The sequence below is a fragment of the Nerophis ophidion genome, linkage group LG23 (assembly GCF_033978795.1).
Source record: "Nerophis ophidion isolate RoL-2023_Sa linkage group LG23, RoL_Noph_v1.0, whole genome shotgun sequence".
Classification (NCBI taxonomy): domain Eukaryota; kingdom Metazoa; phylum Chordata; class Actinopteri; order Syngnathiformes; family Syngnathidae; genus Nerophis; species Nerophis ophidion.
This window is the reverse complement of record NC_084633.1, coordinates 42,434,021-42,460,299: the sequence shown is the minus strand read 5'-3', so window position 1 is coordinate 42,460,299 and position 26,279 is coordinate 42,434,021. Positions and strand designations below refer to the sequence as shown.

At 42.3% G+C, this 26,279-nt stretch overlaps 1 protein-coding gene across 4 annotated transcripts in view; it reads right to left on the bottom strand.

The window, feature by feature from the left end:
* The window catches only part of gys1 (glycogen synthase 1 (muscle)), a 64,314-nt gene extending 47,409 nt beyond the window's left edge, over window positions 1-16,905 (bottom strand). For 2 of the 4 annotated variants that reach the window (XR_009803840.1, XM_061884708.1), the window contains exon 1: window positions 16,696-16,903. The gene's annotated coding sequence lies outside the window, so the exon portion shown is untranslated. Of the gene's footprint in view, window positions 1-16,695 lie in introns of all 4 variants that reach the window. The other 2 variants (XR_009803841.1, XM_061884709.1) reach the window with 2 other exon arrangements.
* Between the last annotated feature and the right edge of the window lie 9,374 nt (window positions 16,906-26,279).

The following is a 26,279-nucleotide window of genomic DNA, read 5'->3' as shown; positions in this document are numbered from 1 at the left end:
GTCTTAGAAAGTCGGAGAAAGTTATACATGTAAACAAACTAGGGTGAGTTCAAGGACCGCCTAAATTAGTAGGATAAAATGGCGCTCGCCAAATACTGGAATCCGGGAAGCATGTTTAATATAAACAGTGTGCTTTATAACAATTAGGGAGCTTTGTGTCATGTTTGTCCTCCTACAGAAACTATATTAAAACAAAAAATATATTTTTTCCCTTCATCTTTTTCCATTTTTCATACGTTTTTGAAAAAGCTCCAGAGAGCCACTAGGGCGGCGCTAAAGAGCCACATGCAGCTTTAGAGCCGCGGGTTGCCGACCCCCGCCTTAGAGTAATATATTTTGGTACTTGACACATGTTACAGTTACCCATTTAGCATGCTAACAATAACATCATTTGATTAATTTTAAGGTAAACACCTCAGTCCTATTATGGTACTTCATGCATGCTAATGCTAACAGGCTAGCATTTTAAACATTTGTTTCAGTCACACAACTCAGAGTAATATATTCTGGTACTTGACACATGTTACAGTTAGCATTTTAGCATGCTAACATTAACATCATTCGATTAGGTTTGTAGGTAAACACCTCAGTCCTTTTTTGGTACTTGATGCATGCTAATATTAACAGGCTAGCATTTTTTTAAAAATGTCAGTTACACACCTTAGAGCAGGGGTCGGGAACCTTTTGGCTAAGAGAGCCATACAAGCCAAATATTTTAAAAAGTATTTCCGTGAGAGCCATATAATACTTTTTTAAGACTGAATACAACTAAATGAGTGCATTTTTAAGTAAGACCATCATTTTAAGAGTATAATAAGTCTCTTATTCTTTTTAATAACATTGTTATTCTGAAGCTAACCAACTTTAAATAAAATACTTCTTACCATTAATGCGACTTCTTGAACAGGTGCGGTAGAAACCGTATGGATAGATTAAAAGCCATGAGAATGTTTTATATTTTCAACGTTATTTTTGACACTGTGATTACCAGCGGAATTATTCAATACTTACCGTGTTAAGCAATGTCAGCTAAGATTTATCTGAGAGCCAGGTGCAGTCATCAAAAGAGCCACATCTGGCTCTAAAGCCATAGGTTGCCTACCCCTGCCTTAGAGTAATATATTTTGGTACTTGACGCATGTTGCAGTTAGCATTTTAGCATGCTAACATTAACATCATTCGACTAATTTTGAAGGTAAACACCTAAGTCCTATTTCGGTACTTCATGCATGCTAACGTTAGCAGGCTAGCATTTTAAACATTTGTTTCAGTTCCACACGCCAGAGTAATATATTCTGGTACTTGAAGCATGTCACAGTTAACATTTTAGCATGCTAACATTAGCATCATTTGACTAATTTTGTAGGTATACACCTCAGTCATACTTTGCTAGTAGATGCGTGTTAATCATGCTTTTAATCATGCTTACAACACTCTTAGCGCCCTCTAGTCATTTGACTAGAGGTTGCAATCAGGCCCTAGAAAACCCAAAGGCTAAACTAGAGGTAGCACTTTAGACACTTTGCAGAAAAGCCATTGCTCAAGGAAGGATGAAGAAAGGTGCTTTAGAAATGACGTTTGTGGTTCATTGACGACACAGCAGTTTGTCGCGGCTTTTAGAGGAAACTTGTGTAGACAAGCTGGTTACACACATTTTAAAAAATGGCCAAAGGTTTTTACACAAGTTTAAGTCAACACCTGAGAGAAATGATTAGACGACCCCAGTGGTTGAACTTAGGTGTAGTGGTTCACATAGCTAACTGCTATTGTGGGATGGCTTCCCACTCAGTGTCAATGTACCTGCACTTATCATGTGCGATGAGCATTTAGGTGCAGCTTAGAAAGGTCTTGGCCAGCACGAGCCCAGCTGACACACAATAGTCAGTCATTAGACTCAATGGCAAAGTCAAAGGAACTCAGCACAGATCTGAAAACACTAATCATTGACTCTAACAAGTCAGGGAAGGCACTTGGAGCCAATTCAAAGCAGCTTAAGGTCCCAAGAGCAGGTGTAAAGTATAAAGTGCATGGCACAGTTTTGTCACTGCCATGATCAGGAAGAAAAGGTAAGCTATCACCTGCTGCTGAGAGAAAATTGGTCAGGATGATGAAGAGTCAAGCGAGAAGAAGCAAAAAGCAGGTCTGGAAGCTGCTGGAACACAGGTGTCAGTGTCCACAGTCTGGCATGTTCTGTGTCGCCATGGACTGAGAGGCTACCGTGCAAGAAGGAAGCAGTTGTTCCAGAACAAACACCTTAAAGCTCCTCTAAACTTTGCTGCTGATCACATGGACAAAGATAAAATCTTCTGGAGGAAAGTTCTGTGGTCAGATGAAACAAAAATAGAGCTGTTTGGCCACAATACTCAGCAATATGTTTGGAGGAGAAAAGGTGAGGCCTTTAATCCCAGGAACACCACGCCTACCGTCAAGCATGGTGGTGGTAGTATTATGCTCTGGGCCTGTTTTGCTGCCAAAGGAACTGCTGCTTTAAATGGGACAATTAAAAAGGAGGATTAGCTCCAAATTGTTCAGGACAAGCTAAAGGTTGGGTCTTGGGCACAGTTGGGTGTTCCAACAGGACAATGACCCCAAACACACCTCAAAAGTGGTCAAGGAATGGCTAAATCAGGCTAGAATGAAGGTTTTAGAATGGCCTTCCCAAAGTCCTGACTTAAAAGGTGTGGACAATGCTGAAGAAACAAGTCCATGTCAGAAAAGCAACACATTTAGCTGAACTGCACCAATTTTGTGGTGAAAAATTGGAGCAGAAGCTTGTGGATGGCTACTAAGAGTTGTAGAAATGATTGGAAAGTCAAGACAACCATGACATGATGTCCTTTACACGTGGACGTACACTTTTAACCACCACTGTATATACATAGGGTTTTGTTTTATTTATTTATAGTGCAATTCCTAGTGCACAATATGTATGATTGTGTTTACTTGCAATTGACGTGTGTTACTGTGCATAAAAAGCTGCATTGTCATCATAAAATGTCCTCATGGTGGGATGAGTAGAATCCAAAGTCTATTTCTATTTTCTATGTTTGCTGGCTGATGTTGGAAGTTAACGCTGCATGACTTCTTGTGTAATACACACAAGTCTTTTACCACAAGCCCTTTGACCAGCGCCGATAACACACACACACACACACACACACACACACACACACACACACACACACACACACACACACACACACACACACACACACACACACACACACACACACACACATACATACAGCTAAGCACAGAGGGTACAAGTGAAAAATCACTATCACACGTTTGGAAGGCAGGTTATGAATAATAACATTGTTAATAAAAAGAAAAACATAAAACTTTAACCAGACAAAAATTGTCACTGCACAAAAACATAAATATAATACTTAGCACAAAAACGTAAAACATAACATTTAGCACAAAAACGCAACATAAACATAACATTGAGCACAAAAAACGTAACATAAACAACATTTACAACAAAAATGGAACAAACATAACATTTAGAACAAAAACGTAACATAAACATAACATTCAGCACAAAAAATGTAACATAACATTGAACACAAAAACGTAACATAAACGTTAACATTTGAGCACAAAAAACGTAACATAAACGTAACATTGAGCGTAAAAAAACGTAACATAAACATAACATTTAGCACAAAAAACGTAACATTGAGCACAAAAACGTAACATTGAGCACAAAAAACGTAACATAAACAACATTTAGAACAAAAATGGGACAAACATAACATTTACAACAAAAACGTAACATAAACATAACATTGAGCACAGAAAACGAAACGTAAACATAACATTTGCGCACAAAAAACGTAACAAACGTAACATTGAGCATAAAAAACATAACAAACATAACATTTAGCACAAAAAACGTAACATAACATTGAGCACAAAACGTAACATAAACGTGACATTGAGCACAAAAAAACGTAACATAAACATTTACAACAAAAATGGAACAAACATAACATTTAGAACAAAAACGTAACAAACATAACATTGAGCACAGAAAACGAAACATAAACATAACATTGAGCACAAAAAACGTAACATAAACGTAACATTGAGCATAAAAAACGTAACATAAACATAACATTTAGCACAAAAAACGTAAGATAACATTGAGAACAAAAACGTAACATAAACGTGACATTGAGCACAAAAAAACGTAACATAAACATTTACAAAAAAAATGGAACAAACATAACATTTAGAACAAAAACGTAACATAAACATAACATTTGAGCACAAAAAACGTAACATAAACGTAACATTGAGCATAAAAAACGTAACATAAACATAACATACAGCACAAAAAACGTAACATAACATTGAGCACAAAAACGTAACTTAAACGTAACAATGAGCACAAAAAACGTAACATACACAACATTTAGCACAAAAAACAAAACAAACATAACTTTGGAGCACAAAAAACGTAACATAAACATTTAGCACAAAAACCAAAACAAACAACTTTGAACACAAAAACGTAACAAACGTAACATTTAGCACAAAAAACGTAACATAACATTGAGCACAAAAACGTAACATGAACGTAACAAAGAGCACAAAAAACGTAACATAAACGTAACAATGAGCACAAAAAACGTAACATAAACAACATTTAGCACAAAAAACGAAACATAAACATAACTTTGAGCACAAAAACGTAACATAAACGTAACATTTAGAACAAAAACGTAGCATAAATGTAACATTGGGCAAAAAAAAACGTAACATAAACATAACATTAGGCACAAAATATGTAACATAAACATAACATTGAGCACAAAAACGGAACATAAACAAAACATTTACCCAAAAAACCTAACATAACACTTTGCAGTATTTTTAGCATGCTAGCTTTAAAATCATTTTGCTCATCTTATTCTGTTATCTGGATAGCGTGCTAACAATTAGCATCTGTGTTTGTCTTTAGTTCTTCACACAAAATACCAAACAAAACTGCATTATCGAGTTATTTGGAAGAAAAAAACCATCAATATATTGTACTGGTTTTGAAAGAAAAACTGCCAAAATGGCCGTTGGCATTCTTTGATTAGTTTTGTAGGTAAACACATCCGTCCTATTTTGGTACTCCACACATGTCAACGTTAGCAGGCTAGAATTTTCCATTTTTATTTTATTTTAGGCAAACACCTCAGAGTAAGATTTTTTGGTACTTGATGCATTTAGCATGCTAACATTATCATGCTAAATATTTGAGCTAATTTATCAGGTGTAAGTCTCAGCTTCAAATATGTTTGTCATTCCACTAATGCTAACTGCAAGCACACTGTTGTTAGCATGCTGGCTTTTGAAGCATGTCAGGTTTTTTTTGTTACTTGACTCTCTCCGGACAGCACGATCTTCAAAATGTTCTACCGAAATTGCACTTCCTATTTTAGCGATTGTCAAATGACTAACTAGTGGTATGTGGGCGCCATCTGGTGGCAGGCCAAAGAAGTCTGTAAATATAAACCCTAAATGGAGTATGGTTGATGTTTGTGCCGTGCGTGTAATGGCAAAATGTAAAATATACTTTTTAAACTAAACATCAGCCTTGTTTTTACTGAATACTTAGGTCTACTACGCGACTGTGCTTTAATGGCGGTGATGGTTGTGCTACTTGAGTGTTTGCTGAGGGGGGCTTGGTGATAAATGTTGGACTTCTTTGAAAATAATCTTCATATGCTAGATTTGAAAAGCCTCCAGTTTCAGTCCATTGAGAACATGGCAGCCAGTTGACAGTAACACCTGTCATTCAAGGTGTGCCACTCACCTGAGTGTGTGTTTGACAAGTTGACAGGTAGAATTCGGCCCCATTCTAGGGCTCCAAATGAAAGAAGAATATTAGGCTGGGTCTTTATTCCAAGACTTGCACAACAATAAAAGAAGCAATGCGAGGCTCAGGAAGAAATTTGTCAAGTTGAAACATGTTTTAATGTTGCTAACTAATTAGCTGACTGTGAAATAGTTTGCACTAAAAGAAGGTTTCACATCCATCACTTGTACAAACCCTGTTTCCATATGAGTTGGGAAATGGTGTTAGATGTAAATATAAACAGAATACAATGATTTGCAAATCCTTTTCAAGCCATATTCAGTTGAATATGCTACAAAGACAACATATTTCATGTTCAAACTGATAAACATTGTTTTTTTTGCAAATAATCATTAACTTTAGAATTTGATGCCAGCAAAACGTGACAAAGAAGTTGGGAAAGGTGGCAATAAATACTGATAAAGTTGAGGAATGCTCATCAAACACTTATGTGGAACATCCCACAGGTGTGCAGGCTAATTGGGAACAGGTGGGTGCCATGATTGGCTATAAAAGCAGCTTCCCAAAAAATGCTCAGTCTTTCACAAGAAAGGATGGGGCGAGGTACACCCCTTTGTCCACAACTGTGTGAGCAAATAGTCAAACAGTTTAAGAACAACCTTTCTCAAAGTGACATTGCAAGAAATTTAGGGATTTCAACATCTACGCTCCATAATATCATCAAAAGGTTCAGAGAATCTGGAGAAATCACTCCACGTAAGCGGCATGGCCGGAAACCAACATTGAATGACCGTGACCTTCCATCCCTCAGACGGCACTGTATCAAAAACCTACATCAATCTCTAAAGGATATCACCACATGGGCTCAGGAACACTTCAGAAAACCACTGTCACTAAATACAGTTTGTCACTACATCTGTAAGTGCAAGTTAAAGCTCTACTATGCAAAGCGAAAGTCATTTATCAACAACATCCAGAAACGGCGCTGGCTTCTCTGGGCCCAAGATCATCTAAGATGGACTGATGCAAAGTGGAAAAGTGTTCTGTGGTCTGACGAGTCCACATTTCTAATTGTTTTTGGAAATATCAAAGTTAAAGTACCAATGGTTGTCACACACATATTAGATGTGGCAAAATTATTCTCTGCATTTGACCCATCACCCTTGATCACCCCCATTTGACATCGTGTCATCTGGACCAAAGGAAAAGCGAACCATCCAGACTGTTATCGATGCAAAGTGTAAAAGCCAGCATGTGTGATGGTATGGGGGTGTATTAGTGCCCAAGACATGGGTAACTTACACATGTGTGATGGTATGGGGGTGTATTAGTGCCCAAGACATGGGTAACTTACACATGTGTGATGGTATGGGGGTGTATTAGTGCCCAAGACATGGGTAACTTACACATGTGTGATGGTATGGGGGTGTATTAGTGCCCAAGACATGGGTAACTTACACATGTGTGATGGTATGGGGGTGTATTAGTGCCCAAGGCATGGGTAACTTACACATGTGTGATGGTATGGGGGTGTATTAGTGCCCAAGACATGGGTAACTTACACATGTGTGATGGTATGGGGGTGTATTAGTGCCCAAGACATGGGTAACTTACACATGTGTGATGGTATGGGGGTGTATTAGTGCCCAAGGCATGGGTAACTTACACATGTGTGATGGTATGGGGGTGTATTAGTGCCCAAGGCATGGGTAACTTACACATGTGTGATGGTATGGGGGTGTATTAGTGAACAAGACATGGGTAACTTACACATGTGTGATGGTATGGGGGTGTATTAGTGAACAAGACATGACTAACTTACACATGTGTGATGGTATGGGGGTGTATTACTGAACAAGACATGGGTAACTTACACATGTGTGATGGTATGGGGGTGTATTAGTGCCCAAGACATGGGTAACTTACACATGTGTGATGGTATGGGGGTGTATTAGTGAACAAGACATGGGTAACTTACACATGTGTGATGGTATGGGGGTGTATTAGTGAACAAGGCATGGGTAACTTACACATGTGTGATGGTATGGGGGTGTATTAGTGAACAAGACATGGGTAACTTACACATGTGTGATGGTATGGGGGTGTATTAGTGCCCAAGACATGGGTAACTTACACATGTGTGATGGTATGGGGGTGTATTAGTGCCCAAGACATGGGTAACTTACACATGTGTGATGGTATGGGGGTGTATTAGTGCCCAAGACATGGGTAACTTACACATGTGTGATGGTATGGGGGTGTATTAGTGAACAAGACATGGGTAACTTACACATGTGTGATGGTATGGGGGTGTATTAGTGCCCAAGACATGGGTAACTTACACATGTGTGATGGTATGGGGGTGTATTAGTGCCCAAGACATGGGTAACTTACACATGTGTGATGGTATGGGGGTGTATTAGTGCCCAAGACATGGGTAACTTACACATGTGTGATGGTATGGGGGTGTATTAGTGCCCAAGGCATGGGTAACTTACACATGTGTGATGGTATGGGGGTGTATTAGTGCCCAAGACATGGGTAACTTACACATGTGTGATGGTATGGGGGTGTATTAGTGCCCAAGACATGGGTAACTTACACATGTGTGATGGTATGGGGGTGTATTAGTGCCCAAGGCATGGGTAACTTACACATGTGTGATGGTATGGGGGTGTATTAGTGCCCAAGGCATGGGTAACTTACACATGTGTGATGGTATGGGGGTGTATTAGTGAACAAGACATGGGTAACTTACACATGTGTGATGGTATGGGGGTGTATTAGTGAACAAGACATGACTAACTTACACATGTGTGATGGTATGGGGGTGTATTAGTGAACAAGACATGGGTAACTTACACATGTGTGATGGTATGGGGGTGTATTAGTGAACAAGACATGGGTAACTTACACATGTGTGATGGTATGGGGGTGTATTAGTGAACAAGACATGACTAACTTACACATGTGTGATGGTATGGGGGTGTATTAGTGAACAAGACATGGGTAACTTACACATGTGTGATGGTATGGGGGTGTATTAGTGCCCAAGACATGGGTAACTTACACATGTGTGATGGTATGGGGGTGTATTAGTGAACAAGACATGGGTAACTTACACATGTGTGATGGTATGGGGGTGTATTAGTGAACAAGGCATGGGTAACTTACACATGTGTGATGGTATGGGGGTGTATTAGTGAACAAGACATGGGTAACTTACACATGTGTGATGGTATGGGGGTGTATTAGTGCCCAAGACATGGGTAACTTACACATGTGTGATGGTATGGGGGTGTATTAGTGAACAAGACATGGGTAACTTACACATGTGTGATGGTATGGGGGTGTATTAGTGCCCAAGACATGGGTAACTTACACATGTGTGATGGTATGGGGGTGTATTAGTGAACAAGGCATGGGTAACTTACACATCTGTGATGGTATGGGGGTGTATTAGTGAACAAGACATGGGTAACTTACACATGTGTGATGGTATGGGGGTGTATTAGTGCCCAAGACATGGGTAACTTACACATGTGTGATGGTATGGGGGTGTATTAGTGAACAAGACATGGGTAACTTACACATGTGTGATGGTATGGGGGTGTATTAGTGCCCAAGACATGGGTAACTTACACATGTGTGATGGTATGGGGGTGTATTAGTGCCCAAGACATGACTAACTTACACACGTGTGATGGTATGGGGGTGTATTAGTGAACAAGACATGGGTAACTTACACATGTGTGATGGTATGGGGTTGTATTAGTGAACAAGACATGGGTAACTTACACATCTGTGATGGTATGGGGGTGTATTAGTGCCCAAGACATGGGTAACTTACACATCTGTGATGGTATGGGGGTGTATTAGTGCCCAAGGCATGGGTAACTTACACATGTGTGATGGTATGGGGGTGTATTAGTGCCCAAGACATGGGTAACTTACACATCTGTGATGGTATGGGGGTGTATTAGTGCCCAAGGCATGGGTAACTTACACATGTGTGATGGTATGGGGGTGTATTAGTGCCCAAGACATGACTAACTTACACATGTGTGATGGTATGGGGGTGTATTAGTGAACAAGACATGGGTAACTTACACATGTGTGATGGTATGGGGGTGTATTAGTGAACAAGACATGGGTAACTTACACATGTGTGATGGTATGGGGGTGTATTAGTGAACAAGACATGGGTAACTTACACATGTGTGATGGTATGGGGGTGTATTAGTGAACAAGACATGGGTAACTTACACATGTGTGATGGTATGGGGGTGTATTAGTGCCCAAGACATGGGTAACTTACACATGTGTGATGGTATGGGGGTGTATTAGTGAACAAGACATGGGTAACTTACACATGTGTGATGGTATGGGGGTGTATTAGTGCCCAAGACATGGGTAACTTACACATGTGTGATGGTATGGGGGTGTATTAGTGAACAAGACATGGGTAACTTACACATGTGTGATGGTATGGGGGTGTATTAGTGAACAAGACATGGGTAACTTACACATGTGTGATGGTATGGGGGTGTATTAGTGAACAAGACATGGGTAACTTACACATGTGTGATGGTATGGGGGTGTATTAGTGAACAAGACATGGGTAACTTACACATGTGTGATGGTATGGGGGTGTATTAGTGCCCAAGACATGGGTAACTTACACATGTGTGATGGTATGGGGGTGTATTAGTGGCCAAGGCATGGGTAACTTACACATCTGTGATGGCACCATTAATGCTGAAAGGTACATACAGCTTTTGGAACAACACATGCTGCCATCCAAGCGCCGTCTTTTTCATGGACGCCCCTGCTTATTTCAGCAAGACAATGCCAAGCCACATTCAGCACGTGTTACAACAGCGTGGCTTCGTAGTAAAAGAGTGCGGGTACTTTCCTGGCCCGCCTGCAGTCCAGACCTGTCTCCCATGGAAAATGTGTGGCGCATTATGAAGCCTAAAATAGGACAGCGGAGACCCCGGACTGTTGAAGGACTGAAGCTCTACATAAAACAAGAATGGGAAAGAATTCCACTTTCAAAGCTTCAACAATTAGTTTCCTCAGTTCCCAAACATTTATTGAGTGTTGTTAAAAGAAAAGGTGATGTAACACAGTGGTGAACATGCCCTTTCCCAACTACTTTGGCACGTGTTGCAGCCATGAAATTCTAAGTTAATTATTATTTGCAAAAAAATAAAATAATGTTTATGAGTTTGAACATGAAATATGTTGTCTTTGTAGCATATTCAACTGAATATGGGTTGAAAAGGATTTGCAAATCATTGTATTCTGTTTATATTTACATCTAACACCATTTCCCAACTCATATGGAAACGGGGTTTGTATATTCATCCATTCAAACATATTCTTCTTCTTCTCCAGATTTTGGCACGCTCCCCCTTCCACATTTTTCACCCGATTCAAAGTGTTCCGACTTCAAACTGTTCAGCCTATTCGGGAATCTCAGGGTTTCCCCTGACAAATTCCAAAAATTCCCAGATTCCCCATAATTCCAGGTTTTCCGGGACATTTTTCCCAGTCGTAATGAATTGGCCACTTTTCAAACTTCCACCATTTCCACATTTTTCAACCTATTCAAACCAATTCCACCTTCAACATATTCCACCATTCTGGACATTCAAACTTCCTCTTTTCCAAGTACAAAAAAATTCCAGGATATTCCAGAATTCCTGCTTTTCAAAAGTCCTATTTCCACCCTTTTTCTGACGTCTACTCCTTCCACATTTTTCAACCCACTTCAACCATTCCATCGTCAAAACATTCCTCTTAATCAGAACAAAAAACTAAGGTGTTTTTTTAAACTGAAAAAATTCCAAGTTTTCCCAAAATTCCAGGAATCCCGTAATAGCATTTCCCACTTCAACATGTTACTACGTCTACATTTCTCGACCAATTTGAACATTTTCAACATCAAACATTTGAACTCTTTCAGACCATTCAAGTTTTGTACCATTTACAAAAAAAAAAAAATCCAGATTTTCCTGAAATTCCCAATTTTTTTATGAAATTCCCATTGGACATTCCTCAAAGTCCCACAACTTCCACATTTTTCATCTGATTCAAACCCTTCCAACTTCAAAATATTCAGCTTGTTCAGGATTTGTCTGCTCAACTTCAACACTTAAAAAGAAAAAATTCCCGGATTTCCAATATTTCCTTTTTTGCATTTTCCCCATTCAAAATGAATTGGCCATTATTCAAACTTCCACCATTTCCACATTTTTCAACCTATTCAAACCAATTCCCCCTTCAACACATTCCACCATTCTGGACATTCAAACTTCTTCTTTTCCAAGTACAAACAAATTCCAGGATATTCCAGAATTCCTGCTATTCAAAAGTCCTATTTCCACCCTTTTTCAGACGTCTACTCCTACATTTTTCCACCCACTCCAACGTTCCACCGTCTAAATATTCTTAATCAGGACAAGAAACAGTTGTTTTTGGAACTGGAAAAATTCCAGGTTTTCCCAAAATTCCAGGAATCCCATAATACAATTTCTCGATTCAACATGTTACTACGTGAACATTTCTCAACGGATTTGAAAAATTTCAACACCAACCATTTTAACTCAGACAATTCAAGTTTTTTACAATTTAAAAAAGAAAATCCCCCTTTTCCCGTAATTCCCATTTTTTTTACATTCGTCAAAGTCCCACAACTTCCACATTTTTTATCTGATTTAAAACCTTCCAACTTCAAAATATTCAACCTGTTCAGGAATTGTGTGCTCTACTTCAACAAAAATTCCCGGATTTTTTTACATTTTCCCCATTCAAAATGAATTGGCCATTATTTAAACCTCCACAATTCCCGCATTCTTCAACCTAATCAAACCATTCCACCTTCAACACATTCCACCATTCTGCAAATTCAAGCTACCCTTTTTCCAGATTTTCCCGAAATTCCATAAAACCATTTACTACTTCAACATTTCTTGCCCGATGTAAACATTTCTAACACCAACCAATTCAGCTCATTTAGGACATTCATGCTCAAAATAATTTTCAAAAAAAATCCCGCTTTTCCCAAAATTTCCAGGAAGTTCCCATTGAAATGAATGGGACATTTTTGAAAGTTGCACAATTCCCACATTTTTCAACGCATTCAAACCATTCCACCTGTAACACATTCCGGAAATTCAAGGTACTGTTTTTCCAAGTTAAAAAAAATTCCCGATTTTCCTGAAATTCCCGAATAACATTTACTACTTCAACATTTCTTGCCCGATTTAAACAATTCTAACACCAACCAATTCAGCTCATTGAGGACATTCATGCTCATAATCATTGTTTAAAAATCCTGCTTTTCCCGAAATTCCCAAATTTCCAGGAAATTCTCATTGAAATGAATGGGACATTTTCCCAAGTTGCACACTTCCCAACATTCTTCCACCCATTCCACCCTTAAGACATTCCATCATTCTGGGAATTCAAACTACCTTTTTTCCAAGTTAAAAAAAAAATTCCAGATTTTCACGAAATTCCCTAATACCATTTACTACAACATTTCTAGCCCGATTTAAACAATTCTAACACCAACCAATTCAGCTCATTGAGGACATTCATGGTCCTAATCATTTTGGAAAAAATCCCGCTTTTCATGAAATTCCCAAATTTCCAGGAAGTTCCCATTAAAGTGAATGAGACATTTTTTAAACTTGCACAATTCCCACATTTTCACCCTGTTGAAACCATACCAACATCGACACATTCCACTCAACCTGGACATTCAAACTAACACTTTCTTGAATTCCAAACCAAATTCCGGGTTTCCTGGGAATTCAAAACTCTTCAACATTCAAACCATTCCAACATTCAAATTATTCTTACGTTCATACATTACTAGGGGTGTAACGGTACGTGTATTTGTGTTGAACTGTTTCGGTATGGGGGTTTCGGTTATGTACGAGGGTGTATCGAACAAGTTTGCTATCTAAAGTCTTAACAAGCTGCTCTGCTGCTGCCTCTGTCTGAACAGTGAGCACCCAGCATTGTCCCGCCCACACAACCATCTGATTAGTTACACACAAAGCCAATCAGCAGTGCATATTCAGAGCGCATGTAGTCAATGCTTCAGCTTCGAGCAGATAGGTGTTTAGCAGGTGAGCATAAGGCAGCGTACTCTCCCCAAATGATAATAAACACCTCCCAGTCAACTACTACTAACATCACTATGAGCCCGTTGACCTTCTAGAAACTTAAACTGCAGCTCTGCTTGATCGCAGTTCTGGCTTGAGGTGAAGGCTAAGTAGCTTTTAGCATTACGTTAGCTCATTTTGTGGTGTGTGTGTGTTAGGGGCAGTCTGTTATTTCAAATGAACTAAGATGAACTCCTGACAAAAATATCACATTTTCATAATAAAAGTCAAATACAGGCTTCCCAAATGCTGTTGTAAATGAAGCATGATGAGTTGACTTGAAACTGTTTTATGTTGCACTTTTTATATGTAGAAGAAAAGTTTGGTCATTTTATTTAATCTGAGCAACAATTTGAGGCAGTTTAATGTGGATTAACCTGGGCAGAATTATTATAGTGTTCCCAATGTTAAAAGGATAAAGCCATTGTTTACACATTTGGTAAATAAATAACCAAAAAAATTTATATTTTGTTGTTTTCTTACTGTACCGAAAATGAACCGAACCATGACCTCTAAACCGAGGTAGGTACCGAACCCAAATTTTTGTGTACCGTTACACCCCTAATCATTACTATGAATTGATGAAGGTGGACCCCGACTTAAACAAGTTAATCAACTTATTGGGGTGTTACCATTTAGTGGTCAATTGTAGGGAATATGTACTGAACTGTGCAATCTACTAATAAAAGTATCAATCAATCAATCAATCAATCAATACTACATTCTGTTAGCATTTCAGTTCAGCATTCAGGAATGCTTCTAGTTTCCTTAACAGTTCTATTTGGAAAGGATGACATTTTATATTTGTTTACAAAATACTTTCTTACATATTGTATGTATTTTAAGTCCTTTTTACAATTTTTGTGGATATTTATGGTTTACATTGAAGAAAAAGTGAAACTGCGTGCAGGCCTGCAGGTCTTGCATACACCTGTGCTTTGCAACCTTTTCTGAGTCGAGGCATATTTTTGCATTGAAAAAATGCAGAGGCACAACACCAGCAGAAAACATTCCAAAACGAAACTCAGTTGACAGTGAAAAGTGGTTGTGGCAATTGTTGGATTCACCTGGGGATAGGCCCCTCCCACCTTCAAAGACATGCACCTGGGGATAGGCCCCTCCCACCTTCAAAGACATGCACCTGGGGATAGGCCCCTCCCACCTCCAAAGACATGCACCTGGGGATAGGCCCCTCCCACCTCCAAAGACATGCACCTGGGGATAGGCCCCTCCCACCTCCAAAGACATGCACCTGGGGATAGGCCCCTCCCACCTCCAAAGACATGCACCTGGGGATAGGCCCTCCCACCTCCAAAGACATGCACCTGGGGATAGGCCCCTCCCACCTCCAAAGACATGCACCTGGGGATAGGCCCCTCCCACCTCCAAAGACATGCACCTGGGGATAGGCCCCTCCCACCTCCAAAGACATGCACCTGGGGATAGGTTGATTGGCAACACTAAATGGTCCCTAGTGTGTGAATGTTGTCTGTCTCTCTGTGTTGGCCCTGTGATGAGGTGGCGACTTGTCCAGGGTGTACCCTGCCTTCCGCCCGATTGTAGCTGAGATAGGCACCAGTGCCCCCTGCGGCCCCAAAAGGGAATAAGCGGTAGAAAATGGATGGATGGATGGACTTTAAAGCATAAGCCAGCATGCATGACTATAGCTCTTGTCTCAAAGTAGGTGTACTGTCACCACCTGTCACATCACACCCTGACGCATTTGACCTTTTACTTCTTGTCTTGCGCTCCTATTTTGTTGTCAACTGTCAAGTCATGTACGAATGAATGTACTTTGTGGACGCCATCTGCTGCTCAACACGCTGTCGGTCTTTGCTGTTGTCCAGCATTCTGTTTTTGTTTACTTTGCAGCCAGTTCAGTTTAGTTTCGTTTTGCACAGTCTGTTTTTTGTCTTCCTTTGAGTGATATTCCCCGCATCTACTTTGTTTTAGCAATCAAAAATATTTAAGTTGTTTGTATCCTTCTTTGTGGGGACATTGTTGATTGTCATGTCATGTTCAGATGTACATTGTGGACGCCATCTTTGTTCCACAGTAAGTCTTTGCTGGACGACAGTTAAGACTGACAGCGTGTGGAGCAGCAGATGGCGTCCACAAAGTACATCCGAACATGACATGACAATTAGCAACAAAATAGGAGCGCAAGACAAGAAGTAAAAGACTACACACAGGAAAAGAGCAAATAAGGTCAAATGCGTCAGGGTGTGATGTGACAGGTGGTGACAGTACACCTACTTTGAGACAAGAGCTATAGTCATGCATGCTTGCTTATGCTTTAAAGTCATATCCAACAATTGCCACAACCACTTTTCACGGTCAACTGAGTTTCCTTTTTACTGACTTCTGCTGGTGGTCTGCCTTCGCATTATTTCAACGCAAAAAAAGGTGCCTTGGCGCAAAAAAGGTTGCAAAACACTAGTGTGCCGCGGCACAGTGGTTGAAAAACACAGGCATACACAACACGGAGTTGCACTTGCACAGAAACCCCTGAACGCAACGCAGGTCATCGCACGTATGCGCCTTTATGACGCCTGCTTGCCGCTGCAACACCACACTCAACTACCGCAAAGCACACACACACACTTACAAACACACACACACTTACAAACACACACACACACGCGAGGAAGGATTCGGTCGTGGTTAATGATCCAAACAAGAAGGCAGATGCGGACTCACCCTTCTTCGGCTTGCACTTCAAGTGGTCGGCCCACACATTGCCAGCTGTCGCGGTCAATCCGAGCGTCGAGCGGGGAGAGAAGTGGGCGGTAGTTCGGGGGTTAAAAGTGTCCACTCGCATTGGTCGAGGCCATGTTGTCTGAGGCGTGAAGGACAGCAGCCTGTTGGCCCGCGACACATCAAAGGGAGGTTGGGTCCCTGAACGCACCGCCTCCTAAACGGAGTGGCCTTCAAGCGCTTCACTCCTATTGGCTGAGGCCTCCCCTTGTGCCCGCCTCTATAGGCAGCGTGACCGGAAGCGGGCGGCACCCTCAGCCGAGACGCAATTGGCTGCTCGGCCGTTAAAGGGAGGTGGCTTATGTGACGTCACCAAGGGGCGGAAGAAGAAGAAGGATAATTAATATCAATCAATCAATCAATGTATTTTATTTCGGCAATCTTCACATAAAACAAAGAACAACAACAAGAAAAGAAAAAAAAACGACAAAAAAACACTCATTTGAGCAATGATTGAGCCGAAAGGGTGTAGGTTGAAGCAACGTTTATATAAACCTAGCCCATCACAACAAGAACAAGCTTCAAAATATATCAAATCTAAAACATGCTTCACTTATATTACTTTTTTTTTTTAAACAATATATAAGCAACATATATGTAGCACACGTCTCATATACACAGTTTAACATTTCAATCAAACATATACATTTGTACACTTATATATATATATATATATATTATATATACACAATTCATTTAAATTCCATATAAAGTGGTAATATATACATTTTAATATAACCTATATGTATAATTATGAAATGATAAATTGTATTTATATACATATTATATATTATTGTCTTTCTAAAACAATGTTTGCTCTTCTTTCTTATATTTACTAATGATAAATGATTTAAAAAGCTTTTTAAACTGGTTTATGTTGGTGCTGTGTTTTATTTCATCCTTTAAACAGTTCCATATTTTAACCCCTGCTATTGTTATACTCATTCGTTTCTGCGTTGTTCTACAATATTGGATCTTAAAAAGTAGTTCTCCTCTTAAATTATAATTCCCTTCTCTCTGTAAAAATCTTCTCTGTAACCCTGTTGGAAGTAAATCTTTACTTGCTTTATAAATCATTTGGGCAGTCTTGAGTTGGATGAGATCTTGTAGTTTTAAATCAAATGTTTTTATAAATAATCCATTAGTGTGTTCTCGGGGTCCTGTGTTATGTATCAGTCTGGTGGCCCTTTTTTGCATGATGAATAGTGGTTGGATGTTCGTCCTGTATGTATTTCCTCAAACTTCTAGACAGTAACTCAAATATGGTAAAACAAGTCAATCAATCAATCAATCAATGTTTACTTATATAGCCCTAAATCACTAGTGTCTCAAAGGGCTGCACAAACCACTACCACATCCTCGGTAGGCCCACATAAGGGCAAGGAAAACTCACACCCAGTGGGACGTCGGTGGCAATGATGACTATGAGAACCTTGGAGAGGAGGAAAGTGTACAATAAAGAGTGTGTAATGTTTTTTGATTAAGAATGTGCCTTGTTTTACCCAGTCAGTGCCTTGAAAAAAAGAATTCCAAACATTCTCTAGCTCTGACAAGCAAACATCATGCTGTCTTCCAAATTTAATTATTTACTCAACTTGTGGCTTTGCACTTTGTTATATATACATATTGCACTTTGTTATATATACATATTGCACTTTGTTATATATACATATTGCACTTTGTTATATATACATATTGCACTTTGTTATATATACATATTGCGTTCTATTTTTTGAGGAGACCCTGCCCCAAGTGGAGGAGTTCAAGTACCTAGGAGTCTTGTTCACGAGTGAGGGAAGAGTGGATGGTGAGATCGACAGGCGGATCGGTGCGGCGTCTTCAGTAATGCGGACGTTGTATCGATCCGTTGTGGTGAAGAAGGAGCTGAGCCGGAAGGCAAAGCTCTCAATTTACCGGTCGATCTACGTTCCCATCCTCACCTATGGTCATGAGCTTTGGGTCATGACCGAAAGGATAAGATCACGGGTACAAGCGGCCCAAATGAGTTTCCAGGTCTCTCCCTTAGAGATAGGGTGAGAAGCTCTGTCATCAGGGAGGAACTCAAAGTAAAGCCGCTGCTCCTCCACATGGAGAGGAGCCAGATGAGGTGGTTCGGGCATCTGGTCAGGATGCCACCCGAACGCCTCCCTAGGGAGGTGTTTAGGGCACGTCCAACCGGTAGGAGGCCACGGGGAAGACCCAGGACACGTTGGGAAGACTATGTCTCCCGGCTGGCCTGGGAACGCCTCGGGATCCCCCGGGAAGAGCTAGACGAAGTGGCTGGGGAGAGGGAAGTCTGGGCTTTCCTGCTTAGGCTGTTGCCCCAGTGACCCGACCTCGGATAAGCGGAAGATGATGGATGGATGGTTCTATTTTAGTTACTTGATTGGGCGCTGTTTTTGTACTTATTGTAATTATTATTACTTCTCAATCCTTTGCAAATGTTGAAATTGATAAATAAAGGTTTCCATCCATCCATCCATTTCCTACCGCTTATTCCCTTTCGGGGTTGCGGGGGACGCTGGCGCCTATCTCAGCTACAATCGGGCGGAAGGCGGGGTACACCCTGGACAAGTCGCCACTCAAAACAATTAAATAAAATAAAAATGAAACAAATCAAATACAATATTGTCGGGAAGAGTACTGTACATTGGGGTTTGTTGTGTGGTTGTATCGCATCTTGTGCAATAAAGACAAGACACACAAAGAAGTTGTTTAAGCCTACATTCCTGGAATATTAAAATATGTTTATGTTTGTAAATCCATCCATCCATCCATCATCTTCCGCTTATCCGAGGTCGGGTCGCGGGGGCAGCAGCCTAAACAGGGAAGCCCAGACTTCCCTCTCCCCAGCCACTTCGTCTAGCTCTTCCCGGGGGATCCCGAGGCGTTCCCAGGCCAGCCGGGACACATAGTCTTGTTTGTAAATGTTGAACATATTCAATAAAGGTATATGAAGAAAAAAAAGTCAAGTCAATGAATGTTAAGTTTCTCAACAGCCCACCTGTTTTTTGTGCCTTTGAAAAAGAATTAGAACTCTATGTTAAAATTTAAAAATAAAAGGATTATAATATTAAAAACAAAAACAAAAACAATGAATCTATGGAAGGTGAAATGGAACAAAACTATTTACTGTAAATACATCTTTAAACAATACTTAACTTAATTGTATCTGAAATTAAGCATTTAATGTGTTATTAAATGTGTATCTTTTTTTTACATCTAATGACATTTAATTATTTGACTTTATTTACATTTTTCGATATTCAATTTAGAATTGAATTAATTATGGATTACATTCATGATTTTATTGTTTGATTATTTATTGGGTCAAATAGAACACAATTGAATACTGTAAATAAATCTTTAAAAAAAAACTTAAATACGTTATTAATTATAGTTGAAATTAAATACATAATGTGTTAGTAAATGTGTCATTATTGTAATTTACAATGAAATTGAATCATTTAAGTATTTTTATATTTTATTAATAATTTAATTGATTACAGGTTCTATTATTTCATGATTTTATTATTAGGTCAAATAGAACAAATTGAATACTGTGAATAAATCGCTAAAAATGACTTAAACACATCAGTAAATTTCGCATTTAAATCAAATAGATGCGATAATCCGTCTATCAATTTTCTACTGCTTCTCCCTTTTGGGGTCGCTGGAGCCTATCTCAGCTGCATTTGGGCGGAAGGCGGCGTACACCCTGGACAAGACGCCACCTCATCGCAGTAGAAACGATAATGTTATTTTTAAATTAAATCACATGTAATAATTTAATTGTATTTCATTTTTCTATAACTTTTTATCAATGAACTATGGATTATATAATCTCATGATTTGAATATTTTTAATTAAATTATAAAATATACTATTGAGAAAACAAAGTATATCATAAGATACGATTTCATTGTCAACAATTTACTTCAACACAATACACCAAAAATAATCTCCATCTACACAAGGAACGCCAAAAATAAGCATCTGCAACACAACATCTGCAACACAACATCTGCAACACAACATCTGCAACACAACATCTCCAACACAACATCTCCAACACAACATCTGCAACACAACATCTGCAACACAACATCTGCAACACAACATCTGCAACACAACATCTGCAACACAACATCTGCAACACAACATCTCCAACACAACATCTGCAACACAACATCTGCAACACAACATCTGCAACACAACATCTCCAACACAACATCTCCAACACAACATCTCCAACACAACATCTGCAACACAACATCTGCAACACAACATCTCCAACACAACATCTGCAACACAACATCTCCAACACAACATCTCCAACACAACATCTCCAACACAACATCTGCAACACAACATCTCCAACACAACATCTGCAACACAACATCTCCAACACAACATCTCCAACACAACATCTCCAACACAACATCTCCAACACAACATCTGCAACACAACATCTCCAACACAACATCTGCAACACAACATCTGCAACACAACATCTGCAACACAACATCTGCAACACAACATCTCCAACACAACATCTGCAACACAACATCTGCAACACAACATCTGCAACACAACATCTGCAACACAACATCTCCAACACAACATCTCCAACACAACATCTCCAACACAACATCTGCAACACAACATCTGCAACACAACATCTGCAACACAACATCTCCAACACAACATCTCCAACACAACATCTCCAACACAACATCTGCAACACAACATCTGCAACACAACATCTCCAACACAACATCTCCAACACAACATCTCCAACACAACATCTGCAACACAACATCTGCAACACAACATCTGCAACACAACATCTCCAACACAACATCTGCAACACAACATCTCCAACACAACATCTGCAACACAACATCTGCAACACAACATCTGCAACACAACATCTCCAACACAACATCTCCAACACAACATCTCCAACACAACATCTGCAACACAACATCTGCAACACAACATCTCCAACACAACATCTCCAACACAACATCTCCAACACAACATCTGCAACACAACATCTCCAACACAACATCTGCAACACAACAATAGAAAATCCAAAAGAATAACATGTTGTGTCCGAAAAGGAGCAGGAAGAAGCAACAGTTTATATTGTCCTGCGTCATTCAAATTCTTCATCATCAAGTCGGTGTGTGTGTGTGTGTGTGTGTGTGTGTGTGTGTGTGTGTGTGTGTGTGTGTGTGTGTGTGTGTGTGTGTGTTTACTTGTGTTGAACATTCGGCATATCTTGGATCGAATAGAGCCATGCCAGAAAATAGAGGACTACCTTTGTATCAAACTGTCAAAAAAAAACCATCCATCCATCTTCTTCCGCTTAGCTGAGGTCGGCTCGTGGGGGCTGCAGCCTAAGTAGGCAAGCCTAGACTTTGCTCGCCCCAGCCACTTCGTCCAGCTCTTCCCGGGGTATCCTGAGACATTCCTTGGCCAGCCGGGAGAGATAGTCCTCCCAATGTGTCCTGGGTCTTCCCCGTGGCCAGACACCTGGCGGAGGAAGCTCATTTGGGCCGCTTGTACCCGTGATCTTATCCTTTGGGTCATGACCCAAAGCTCATGACCATAGGTGAGGATGGGAACGTAGATGGACCAGTAAATTGAGAGCTTTGCCTTCCGGCTCAGCTCCTTCTTCACCACAACGGATCGATACAACGTCCGCATTACTGAAGACGCCGCACCGATCCGCCTGTCGATCTCACCATCCACTCTTCCCTCACTCGTGAACAAGACTCCTAGGTACTTGAACTCCTCCACTTGGGGCAGGATCTCCTCCCCAACCCGGAGATGGCACTCCACCCTTTTCCGGGCGGCTTTCCATTATTAAAAATAAACTAGCTTTTAGTTTAAATTTGCTGGATTCAAGAAAAGTAATGCCTAATGCATATTATTATGTCAAGATAACGGCACTAACATTGACTTCATTTAAGAATGTTTTTCAACATATCGTATTGTTTATTTCTATCAATAAAAGTGCACTTATTAGTGAGAATATACTTATTTTAAGCTATTTCTGGGTTCATTGAGGTTAGATAATTTTACAAATCTGGACAAGCCAAATTTTCATGTTCTATTGGCAGATTATTTAGCTTAGTTCAAGTAAAATACCCCTCATTTTTGCATCTTTTTTCCTGTTTTTGTAACACTGGCTTTTTGCAGTACACACAAGAGACCAGCAGGTGGCAGCACTACACACAAGAGACCAGCAGGTGGCAGCACTACACACAAGAGCCCAGCAGGTGGCAGCACTACACACAAGAGACCAGCAGGCGGCAGCACTACACACAAGAGACCAGCAGGTGGCAGCACTACACACAAGAGACCAGCAGGTGGCAGCACTACACACAAGAGACCAGCAGGTGGCAGCACTACACACAAGAGACCAGCAGGTGGCAGCACTACACACAAGAGACCAGCAGGTGGCGGCACTACACACAAGAGACCAGCAGGTGGCAGCACTACACACAAGAGACCAGCAGGTGGCAGCACTACACACAAGAGACCAGCAGGTGGCGGCACTACACACAAGAGACCAGCAGGTGGCAGCACTACACACAAGAGACCAGCAGGTGGCGGCACTACACACAAGAGACCAGCAGGTGGCGGCACTACACACAAGAGACCAGCAGGTGGCAGCACTACACACAAGAGACCAGCAGGTGGCAGCACTAGACACAAGAGACCAGCAGGTGGCGGCACTACACACAAGAGACCAGCAGGTGGCAGCACTACACACAAGAGACCAGCAGGTGGCAGCACTACACACAAGAGACCAGCAGGTGGCAGCACTACACACAAGAGACCAGCAGGTGGCGGCACTACACACAAGAGACCAGCAGGTGGCGGCACTACACACAAGAGACCAGCAGGTGGCGGCACTACACACAAGAGACCAGCAGGCGGCAGCACTACACACAAGAGACCAGCAGGTGGCGGCACTACACACAAGAGACCAGCAGGTGGCAGCACTACACACAAGAGACCAGCAGGTGGCAGCACTACACACAAGAGACCAGCAGGTGGCGGCACTACACACAAGAGACCAGCAGGTGGCAGCACTACACACAAGAGACCAGCAGGTGGCAGCACTACACACAAGAGACCAGCAGGTGGCGGCACTACACACAAGAGACCAGCAGGTGGCAGCACTACACACAAGAGACCAGCAGGTGGCGGCACTACACACAAGAGACCAGCAGGTGGCGGCACTACACACAAGAGACCAGCAGGTGGCAGCACTACACACAAGAGACCAGCAGGTGGCAGCACTAGACACAAGAGACCAGCAGGTGGCGGCACTACACACAAGAGACCAGCAGGTGGCAGCACTACACACAAGAGACCAGCAGGTGGCAGCACTACACACAAGAGACCAGCAGGTGGCAGCACTACACACAAGAGGCCAGCAGGTGGCAGCACTACACACAAGAGACCAGCAGGTGGCGGCACTACACACAAGAGACCAGCAGGTGGCGGCACTACACACAAGAGACCAGCAGGCGGCAGCACTACACACAAGAGACCAGCAGGTGGCGGCACTACACACAAGAGACCAGCAGGTGGCAGCACTACACACAAGAGACCAGCAGGTGGCAGCACTACACACAAGAGGCCAGCAGGTGGCAGCACTACACACAAGAGACCAGCAGGTGGCGGCACTACACACAAGAGACCAGCAGGTGGCAGCACTACACACAAGAGACCAGCAGGTGGCGGCACTACACACAAGAGGCCAGCAGGTGGCAGCACTACACACAAGAGACCAGCAGGTGGCGGCACTACACACAAGAGACCAGCAGGTGGCGGCACTACACACAAGAGACCAGCAGGCGGCAGCACTACACACAAGAGACCAGCAGGTGGCGGCACTACACACAAGAGACCAGCAGGTGGCAGCACTACACACAAGAGACCAGCAGGTGGCAGCACTACACACAAGAGGCCAGCAGGTGGCAGCACTACACACAAGAGACCAGCAGGTGGCGGCACTACACACAAGAGACCAGCAGGTGGCAGCACTACACACAAGAGACCAGCAGGTGGCGGCACTACACACAAGAGACCAGCAGGCGGCAGCACTACACACAAGAGACCAGCAGGTGGCGGCACTACACACAAGAGACCAGCAGGCGGCGGCACTACACACAAGAGACCAGCAGGCGGCAGCACTACACACAAGAGACCAGCAGGTGGCGGCACTACACACAAGAGACCAGCAGGTGGCGGCACTACACACAAGAGACCAGCAGGTGGCGGCACTACACACAAGAGACCAGCAGGTGGCGGCACTACACACAAGAGACCAGCAGGTGGCGGCACTACACACAAGAGACCAGCAGGTGGCAGCACTACACACAAGAGGCCAGCAGGTGGCAGCACTACACACAAGAGACCAGCAGGTGGCAGCACTACACACAAGAGACCAGCAGGTGGCGGCACTACACACAAGAGACCAGCAGGCGGCAGCACTACACACAAGAGACCAGCAGGTGGCGGCACTACACACAAGAGACCAGCAGGTGGCGGCACTACACACAAGAGACCAGCAGGTGGCGGCACTACACACAAGAGACCAGCAGGCGGCGGCACTACACACAAGAGACCAGCAGGTGGCGGCACTACACACAAGAGACCAGCAGGTGGCGGCACTACACACAAGAGACCAGCAGGTGGCGGCACTACACACAAGAGACCAGCAGGTGGCGGCACTACACACAAGAGACCAGCAGGTGGCGGCACTACACACAAGAGACCAGCAGGTGGCAGCACTACACACAAGAGACCAGCAGGTGGCAGCACTACACACAAGAGACCAACAGGTGGCAGCACTACACACAAGAGACCAGCAGGTGGCGGCACTACACACAAGAGGCCAGCAGGTGGCAGCACTACACACAAGAGACCAGCAGGTGGCAGCACTACACACAAGAGACCAGCAGGTGGCAGCACTACACACAAGAGGCCAGCAGGTGGCAGCACTACACACAAGAGACCAGCAGGTGGCAGCACTACACACAAGAGACCAGCAGGTGGCAGCACTACACACAAGAGACCAGCAGGTGGCGGCACTACACACAAGAGACCAGCAGGTGGCAGCACTACACACAAGAGACCAGCAGGTGGCGGCACTACACACAAGAGACCAGCAGGTGGCAGCACTACACACAAGAGACCAGCAGGTGGCGGCACTACACACAAGAGGCCAGCAGGTGGCAGCACTACACACAAGAGACCAGCAGGCGGCAGCACTACACACAAGAGACCAGCAGGTGGCGGCACTACACACAAGAGACCAGCAGGTGGCAGCACTACACACAAGAGACCAGCAGGTGGCAGCACTACACACAAGAGACCAGCAGGTGGCAGCACTACACACAAGAGACCAGCAGGTGGCAGCACTACACACAAGAGACCAGCAGGTGGCAGCACTACACACAAGAGACCAGCAGGTGGCAGCACTACACACAAGAGACCAG